This window comes from Maylandia zebra, linkage group LG7, assembly GCF_041146795.1.
Source record: "Maylandia zebra isolate NMK-2024a linkage group LG7, Mzebra_GT3a, whole genome shotgun sequence".
Lineage (NCBI taxonomy): Eukaryota > Metazoa > Chordata > Actinopteri > Cichliformes > Cichlidae > Maylandia > Maylandia zebra.
This window is the reverse complement of record NC_135173.1, coordinates 64033884-64044084: the sequence shown is the minus strand read 5'-3', so window position 1 is coordinate 64044084 and position 10201 is coordinate 64033884. Positions and strand designations below refer to the sequence as shown.

At 44.5% G+C, this 10201-nt stretch overlaps 1 pseudogene; it reads left to right on the top strand.

Moving 5' to 3' along the window:
• The first annotated feature begins 3021 nt into the window (after positions 1–3021).
• Positions 3022–4997, top strand: LOC101468920 (E3 ubiquitin-protein ligase CBL pseudogene; annotated as a pseudogene).
• The last annotated feature ends 5204 nt before the right edge of the window (positions 4998–10201 follow it).

Here is a 10201-nt window from a genome sequence, read left to right as displayed (position 1 = left end):
GTGCACTCTTAGTTTATTTTTGTTGTTGGCGCGCTTTAGTTGGAGCTCTTAATAATAACAACAATACCTCCGAGTATCCGTGATGTCTCCACCTCCTCCGATGAATAACTCGCTCGTTGTGGTAGCAACCGTCTCCACTCGCGGCAGCGAGCAACGAATCTCCGGTTCCTTAGATAGCAGCAAATCATCCACGGTTAGCGACTCTCTCCCGAGACAACTCTCAAACTCCGTCTCTTCGCTCCGGCGGAATCTCCGTTAGCCAGGACCGTGGCGTTAGCCTAGCTCCAGCTAGCCAACGTAGCCAAACGTGCCTCGTGCTTAGCCAAGCACAAAAGATACGGGAAGCCCGGCTCAAACGCTCCGAATGATTACCGGGAAGTCCGCAGACGGGTGATAAGTTGTTGCCGAACAACTTTGGTGACATAAGCAGTCCCGAAGTCCGTGCTTCGTCTATGCCATTTTAGTAATCCTCCTTTTTCTCCTCTCTTCCTCCCGAGTCTCTTTCCCCCGGAAGTCATCTGCAAGTCATGACCTCTCGTGACGTAGCATATAAGACAAGTTACACCTCCTCTCTTTTAACAGACATTCACATTCCATGAAATTATGTTTTTTTAACATAACTGATTTTTTCACACACGATTTATGCATTTTAATACAAACATTTATATCACATATTTATACCACTCTTAACCTCACCATGAACAATTATTTTCTCTTTAACTTATTCTCATGAAAACAAAATAAATACCACTGATATTTATCAGAGTATTACACTCTCCCCCCACCAAAGAAAAGCATGCCCTCATGACTTTGTACCTTGAAAACATAAACCATTATGGCACAACAGGTGAGTAAAACACACAACTAAGCAAAGATGGATGTACCTATCCACTTATAAAAACAAGAGACATATTTCACTGTAGTGGCGGCTACCACACTGGGATGACCTGGTTCATTATAAGTTAACCTCAAAGGAGCCCTCTTTAACCTCTGAGGTCTGGTCTTAATGTCAAAGTCAGGATTAGTCTCAGAGTTAAATCCAGTATCTTCTTCTTGCGAAATAAGGTCTGCATTCAGTGTTTTCTCTTTCCCTGCCTCCTCAGGATTCTCGCAAGTATCAGGTGATTCGGCTTCGGTGATCTCAACAGACTCAGATTCATTTACACTGTCCGTCTCAGGTTCCTCTACACATTTCTGTGTTACTCCCAGCCCAACTGTTTTTGGTTGTTCAGCTACGTCGCTTAAGGAAATACCCAAATCCAGACTGAATGGTTCCAGAGTATCACTATCCATGTTGCACCTGAGAGGTTCAACAGTCAGATCACACCAAAGGCCAAAATCCTCATCTTCGGAGTCAGTGTACTCTTTCTCATCTTTATCACTGGGTGTGACTCCTTCCCTTTCAGAGTCTTTATCTGCCGTTCTCTGCGATAGTGTCTTTTCCTTTCCAGGCTTGTCTGTGCATTCTTTCTGTTTCCTCCATCGCAAGACTCTCCTTGTAGGGGTGAGATCCGTATGGGATGCAGAGTCTAGACATATCCTCTCCCCAAGAGGCAGTAAGTGATTTCGATGGAGGATCTTGATTGGTCCATCACCATCTTCAGGTTTCAACCGGAACACTGGTAGGTTCGGCATCTTGCTTTCCACAACATATGGTTTTGACGCCCAGCGATCGGCCAGTTTATGCTTCCCCTGTAACCCGAGGTTTCGTAGCAAGACTCTGTCTCCAGGTAACAACTGTGCGAACCTGATTCTTTTGTCATACCGCTGCTTATTGTTCTCATTCTGTTTGGCCGCGACGGACTCTGCTAGTTCATAGGCAGCCTTCAACTCCTTCCTCAGGTCAGAAACGTACTTGAGGTAAGTTTTCTGTGGTGTGCCATCACTAGAAGTCTCGAAACACAAATCCACAGGTAACCTAGCTTCACGCCCAAACATAAGGAAATAAGGAGAGAAACCTGTAGCTTCATTTGGAGTGCAATTATAAGCATGAACCAAATGAACGACGTGCTGACTCCATTTTTTCTTTCTGTTCGGTTCCAGGGTCCCCAACATGTCCAACAACGTCCTATTAAATCTCTCGGGTTGAGGGTCTCCTTGAGGATGATAGGGCGTCGTTCTTGACTTTTCAACTCCAAGCGAACTCAACACTTCATGAACAAGACGACTTTCAAAATCTCTGCCCTGATCACTGTGCATCCTCCGTGGCAGTCCGTAATGAACGAAATACTTCTCCAGCAACACCTTTGCAACCGTAGAGGCTCTCTGGTCTTTTGTTGGAAAAGCTTGAGCATAACGAGTGAAGTTTTCTCTCTGCATGAGTTTGATGTCGGATGCAGTAAGAGCACCCAGCACACTATTAAAACCACAGAGGACAAACCATTTCGGGAGAGGTCTCGTCGGTTGCCACCTGCTGACATAGAGGCATTGAGACAGCATCTAGCGCAGCTAAAAACTGCTGGTGTTATTACAGAGTCACGCAGTCCTTATGCCTCACCCATTGTGGTCGTGAGAAAGAAGAATGGGAAAATAAGGATGTGTGTGGATTTTCGGACCCTAAACCGCCGCACCACTCCCGACCAATACACGGTGCCAAGAATTGAAGATGCTTTGGCATGTCTCAGTGGAAGCAAGTGGTTCAGTGTGCTTGACCTTCGGAGTGGATACTATCAAGTGCCCATGGCAGACTCCGACAAGGAAAAGACAGCTTTCATTTGCCCGGCTGGATTCTTCCAATTTGAAAGAATGCCACAGGGAGTGACAGGGGCTCCCGCTACATTTCAGCGGGTAATGGAACAAACTGTTGGAGACATGAACTTGCTTGAGGTGTTGGTCTATCTCGACGATCTCATTGTGTTTGGAGCCACGCTTGAGGAGCATGAGATCCGGTTGCTGAAGGTGCTTGACCGTCTAAAGGACGAAGGACTGAAGCTGTCACTGGATAAATGTCAGTTTTGTCAGGTTGTCAGCCACCCACCCCCAGAAGAGCCCCGGGCTAACCCCCTGTCACCAACCGAATTAATGGCCGGAAATCCGAGAAGGGGCGCCGGTCTCATCGGCTTGATGAAGGACGCCTTTCAGCCTCACCAGCAAGCTCTCCAGCCTCACCAGCCCGCAGTGGTTGACAAGAAAATGGTGGAAAAATGCTGGAAACTCATGGATAAGGTGGTGCATCTGTGCGAGAACCCCAAGGTGGCGTTGAAGAGCAATCTGCCCTACATCCCGGATCTTTTGCCGAATACCTACCAGCATTTACGCACCATTCTGTCCAGGTATGAGGGCAAAATAGAGATCCTCGGCGAGAACGAGTATTTCCGCGTGGTCATCGACAACTTGACGAACAAGACGAAGCAGACCATGAGTCTTTTTAAGGAGGCCAAGAAGAGGATGTACGAGGAGAACTCCCAGCCCAGGCAAAACCTTACCAAGCTATCTCTGATCTTCAGTCACATGCTAGCGGAGTTAAAAGCCATCTTCCCCAATGGCCTATTTCAGGGCGACAACTTCAGGATTACCAAAGCTGATGCTGCTGAATTCTGGAGAAGGTCATTCGGGGACAAGACCATAGTGCCATGGAGGACATTTCGGCAGGCTCTTCATGAGTTTCACCCTATTAGCTCAGGTCTGGAGGCCATGGCGCTCAAATCCACTATCGACCTCACCTGTAACGACTACATCTCCGTCTTCGAGTTTGACATCTTTACAAGGCTCTTTCAGCCATGGTCATCTCTTCTAAGGAACTGGAACAGCCTGGCTGTTACACACCCTGGTTATATAGCCTTCTTAACCTATGATGAGATGAAGGCTCGACTGCACAGGTTCATCCGCATACCTGGCAGCTATATCTTCAGGCTGAGCTGCACTCGGCTGGGCCAGTGGGTAATTGGCTATGTGACAGATGATGGGAACATCCTGCAGACCATCCCGCATAACAAACCACTCTTCCAAGCACTCATTGATGGATACAGAGAGGGATTCTATCTTTTCCCAGATGGCCGTGTACGGAACCCAGACCTTACAGGGTTGTGTGAACCGTCTCCACAGGACCACATCAAAGTTACTCAGGAATCGGAGGGTCAGGGCTGCCCGTTTAGCCGATGTGAGATTAAAGGCACAGAGCCTATTGTAGTGGACCCCTTTCACCCGAAGGCCACTGGGGCTTCCTTTGCTGGTTTCCAGGGGTCGAGCAGAGCAGAAGCCGCAGGCAAGGAAGAGGAAAAGGATGATCGGCTGGAAGACCAGCAACTTGTCATGATCAGGCTGGCCTGCACCAAAGTGGAGCGCCCTCCGTCTCCAGTGTCTCAGCTGCCTCCGGTGCCTCTGCGACTGGACCTCTTACAGCAGAGGTCCTCCACCTCCCATAGTGCACTGAGTCAGGGAGCCACAGTCAAAATGGTAGCCACTCACAGGGACAAGCCTCTACCTCTGCCTCCAGCACTGAGAGAGCCTCCCCCTCCTCCCCCACCGGAGCGCCCCTCCCTGGTCGGCCAGGAATCCAGACTCAAAAGGAGACCCCTCTCCTCCACCCTGGACCAGCCAGCCTGGGCAGCAAACTACATGGTGCCACGCCCTGCAACGAAGGCCCCACCACAACAGGGCTATATGGCGCTGTCTTTAAGGGAAAAATATAGATCTTGGGTTGTTAGAAATACCGGCAGATCAACAAACATGCTCAGACCTTCCGGCAGTGAGGTGGGGGACAGAGACTCTGAGGACCCCCAGGATTACGAATCCATGTGTAACATCCAGGCCCAGGCCGGCTCGTCGGAGACGACGCAGAACTCTGAGCTACCATCCTCAGCATTCAGCTGTTCCGCAGGACAAAAAGGAGGAGGCCAGTGTGGAGGATGTTTACGAGTATGACTTTCCCAGACCAGTGGTCCCTCCTGCCCCCGCCAGAAGAGCCCTGTCAGATATCGGCGGCCCTTCTGCAGCCTTCAGCAATCTCAACATAGACTCTGCAGTAGATCCCAGTATGTTTGTAGCAGGCGGCGATCCCGGACGAGCCCCCAAAAATGTAACACTTTTACCACTGGCTCGTGTGACAAGACTCCCCCCTTATGCCCTCGGGTGCAGTCTTGACTCTACTTAAACATTCTGTGATAAAAGATACATCTCGAAAAATAAATATCAGTCTAAGGTTCATATGATTCTCGTGTCTACACAGACAAGCGGAGGCTAAGGAAATACACTTAACCGATTAAGGCTAATACATGTGAATACTCAAATGATAAGACACCATGCAATAAACCCAACACAGGATCTCAGGGTTAGAAAATGTATTAAACAATTGCAGGAAATTCACATCCAACCCTTTTTTTCTTCATGAAAAAAACACATATACAAAACATACAATAAACCCCCGGGGGATAGATTTTAGTATTTTTTCCCTTAACCTGTCCAATGTTATTCTTTCCCCAGAGTGCACTCTTAGTTTATTTTTGTTGTTGGCGCGCTTTAGTTGGAGCTCTTAATAATAACAACAATACCTCCGAGTATCCGTGATGTCTCCACCTCCTCCGATGAATAACTCGCTCGTTGTGGTAGCAACCGTCTCCACTCGCGGCAGCGAGCAACGAATCTCCGGTTCCTTAGATAGCAGCAAATCATCCACGGTTAGCAACTCTCTCCCGAGACAACTCTCAAACTCCGTCTCTTCGCTCCGGCGGAATCTCCGTTAGCCAGGACCGTGGCGTTAGCCTAGCTCCAGCTAGCCAACGTAGCCAAACGTGCCTCGTGCTTAGCCAAGCACAAAAGATACGGGAAGCCCGGCTCAAACGCTCCGAATGATTACCGGGAAGTCCGCAGACGGGTGATATGTTGTTGCCGAACAACTTTGGTGACATAAGCAGTCCCGAAGTCCGTGCTTCGTCTATGCCATTTTAGTAATCCTCCTTTTTCTCCTCTCTTCCTCCCGAGTCTCTTTCCCCCGGAAGTCATCTGCAAGTCATGACCTCTCGTGACGTAGCATATAAGACAAGTTACACCTCCTCTCTTTTAACAGACATTCACATTCCATGAAATTATGTTTTTTTAACATAACTGATTTTTTCACACACGATTTATGCATTTTAATACAAACATTTATATCACATATTTATACCACTCTTAACCTCACCATGAACAATTATTTTCTCTTTAACTTATTCTCATGAAAACAAAATAAATACCACTGATATTTATCAGAGTATTACATATGCTACGACTTCTGTTTTCTCTGGGGCAAGAGCTAAGCTAGAGCCAATAAAAACAGAAACAGGTGGCTGGAAATATTGTCTGATACTGTCCCCTGGTGACAGTTCATAGCTACAACATGAAGTCATGGCTCAGTAACACTGCGTAGAAATAGAAAGCTTCATCTTAACTCTATACACTACAGCATAGCCTAAGCAATAATGAGCAGAACTAAGTTCAGCGTATTGGTGCAGCCCTCCACAACAGTCCTAGTGTCTCATGTGGCCCCTTTGGAGAATGAATTGCCCACCCATGGAAGCCTCAGCCTAGCATACACTTTCTCAGAAATGTAGCTTCATGCTACAGGGACACGTACCTCAGCAGATCTGATAGGTCTGTTTGGCAGCAATATACTGTGTTGGCACAGTAATACAGTTAACGATAAGATAATATCTCTATGAATCTAAAGTAATTGAGCTAAGAGTCGGCGCCACGTATAGCTCAATTCTGAAGTCATCGCTTCATCCTAGTTTTTAACTTCCAGTAAAAGTAACTGTTGTTCAAGATTTATTAGCTACAGTTCCAAGGGGGAATCACCATTTGATCCAAAAGTAATTAAGTGTATGAAGTCAGTAATTTAAAAAGATCTGAACATGATTTTCAAGCACATCTTGAACCCTGTCCCCTCATACATGAAACTGGCTCTATGATTACAGATTTTTGTCATAACAGAGAAAGAGTAAAAACTGCTACATATGATACTAAAGATATACCTGCTTTGATCCAATTGTTGTCCCGCCCTCTAACTTTAGCTCATCTACATGGGTTGCAAATTCAAATATAAAGCACTGTGTAATTGTATTCAAAAGAGAGATACCAGTGTAACACAAAAGAACAGAGAAACACCTGTTTTGTGCAATGACAGTGGCATAAAAATGGATTAGCAGCATCACCATGCCGAAATGTGAATACAACAACTGTGTGTTTGATATACACGTTCAGATATGTAAATAAGCGTGAAGTATACATATTGTTTAGTGATATCAAACAAGTAAATGGTTATATGTTTGTTAAAATAATCAGGGGTTTTAGGTCTGCTAGTTTTATTGCACATGCATGCATTTATGCTATATGTTTTGTATATGTTTACACTATAACACTATGTAATACAAAGAGAATCCAAATATTTAAGTTTAAAAAATCCCAAAAAATCACAAGTACCTTAATACTTTGTGACCTTTTCTCATCTATCTATGTACTTTTCATTGAGCAGCACTCAGTTATTTGCACGTTGGAATCAAGTCCAAACACAGCCGTGAACACTAGAGGGCGAAATGTTGCCTGCTTTGTGTTTGGCAGCACATAACACTCTTTCACACACATGCACCCACCAAACCACCCACACTGGGAAAATGCTAAGAGGCTGATCCCCACATGATCATACCGTGGACTGATGCTGATTTTTTTTCTTTCTTTGATTTCCACATTAAGAGCCCGTGTTTTTCCACAAATAAATGTGATATCTCCAAACCTCTCCACACATACACACCAGACTCCCATATGTTCTACTTAGATTTTGATTCTTTCATGAATATGGATATTGCAGATGTAAGCCTTTCTGTAAACTCTTGGCTTATATTGTGTAAAGTATGGAAAAAAATTTCAGATCCTTCTCTTTCGTTAGGACTGCTCATGCCCTGCTCTTGCATCTGGAGCCTGCTGCCTGTGATTCTGTACATTTAGCTTCTAATTTTTGTACTATAAGTATACAAGGTATATCTTTAATAATGTAGTCTATGAGTAATATTGGAGCTGGAACACTACTCTTTCAGTATTCATCCAGAATGAAACAAGTCTCTGTTAAACTAGTTTGTCCACCCAGCTAAACAAAAGCACAGTCTCTTGCTTCTGATGATCTACTATTATGTCCTTGTTAACTTAACATGGGGCCATTTTGTATTATTTCAGCGTAAGAGTGCTAGTTTAGCTCTGGGTTTCAGTAGATACAACTAAGCTAACCTGTTTTCTCTGCAGCGTGCAGGCAGAATAGGGAAGAATGAGCGTAGCTTTTGGATGTTCCCCAGGAAACTTTGACCTTCAAACACTTCATTTCCTGAATTCTGATGATATTTGTTTTCCTTGTGCACTGATTTGTGCCTTCTCTGCAATCATTTACAGTGCACATTTATTTATGTAAAAGAAAAACACAAAAATCAGGTAACACAGTGGCATATTTTACTGTTTCGTCCTCCTTTCTTGTTTCCTTGGTCGAAGTATAAAAGTCAAAGTGTATTCAGATGGCTACTCTGTCTGATATCAGCCCATTTTTGTACATTTTGTTTAGGGAAAAGTTGCGAAACTTGTTTGCATTTCTCTTTTACTTAAAATCTGTTTGATCAGATTCACCAAATTTTTATATTTAGAAATATAAAGCTATCTGATGATTGGTGTATTATTTAACAATGACCACATATGACAGAGGTTAGTGTCCAAATGTCTCAAGACATCCCTCTTTTTTTCATATTGTGCTTCCAAGGAGTAATTTTTTTAAGTGGTGCTGCGCAACAGTTCTCAAGTCTTTCTGCAGAGCTTTAAAAGTTTCAGAACACTGTCTGCTTTAAGAGGAGAAAAGAGGGAGAGAGATGAGAGTCCACAGTGTCACCAGCTCCAGCACACTGCACTCTGCATACATGACTAATGGAAAATCTCAATTTTACTGCACACACACAAGACTCTCAGCTTCATAGGAAATACACAGTATCTGTGTTGGTGTTGCAGTTCAGTCAGTTGTTAATGTGGAGGCCCCAGTGCTTGTACTCAAACATTACATCAGCATCCTGTGTCAGGATAGACACGGGTCATAGAGCTGTCCTCTTCCTGTTGAAGTCAGTCATCGTTTCTGTTCTTATTCACACACATAACCAGATGATTCCTTTCAGGCCACTCCACAAATTACCTACTAATGCTCTGTATTCTTTCTTATGCTCATCACTAATACTTCCAAGCACTCCAACACTTTGTCATATTATCTCGTTAGTTGGCATGACCAGGCGTTGTACTGAAAGTCTGAGGTTTACAGGGTGAACAGGAATGGAGACAGTACAGACTCCTGCACTGCACATCAGACAGACCACCGTCCAGTCCAGAGTATACACACAAGTCCTGGAGGATGAAGGAATTACTACCACTGAGTGGCCCTCAGACGCCTGTCCTAAATCCAACAGAACACTCTGGAACAATATGTTTCGTAGTATCCAACCCCACCAGGTCGCACCTCAGACTGTCCAAGAGTTCAGTGATGCTGGTCCAGATCTGGGAGAGGATCCCCAGGACATCATCTATCGTCTCATTAGAAGCATGCCCTGACATTGTCACACATGCATACAAACACCTGGGGGACATACAATCTATTGAGTACCATTTTTAGCTGCTACTATAAAATTTTGGCAAAATGGATTAGCCTGCCACATCATTTTTTCTCTTTGATTTCAGCCCTTTATAGGCTGATCATTTTCTTTTCCATCAAACGATGTGGTATCCTTTCATTCATATCACATTACCCACTACATATCAGTATAGATACGCAGAATAATTTTTTTTTCTTTATCCAGTTGCGATCTGATGTGTTTTCAGAGCATTCTTTTAATTTTCTGAGCAGTGTACTTATACACTGGTGTGAGTTTTGCATTTACATTAGGAATAAGAGGCTCGATGAAATCGACAGCCTACGACAGCATAATGTTACTTTTCCTCACTTTTAGAACAACTTCCATGGCTTTTTAATGGCCCTGCTTCCTTCCTCACTGGGCAGGGTGAGGAATTTCAAAGTACCTGCCTTTGTTAGGTGTGCCATGTGACCCAGAGTGGAGACATGTAACTACATGTAGCTAGTATAGTGTTTGCAGTCTGGGAACCACCCATCTACATGCCACTTTTTTTTTATTTTATTATCTAATCCTTTTAAAACCATCCTATCCACCTCATCACTGGTTCAGTGAATGGGACCAATTAAACCCATTTCCAAAAA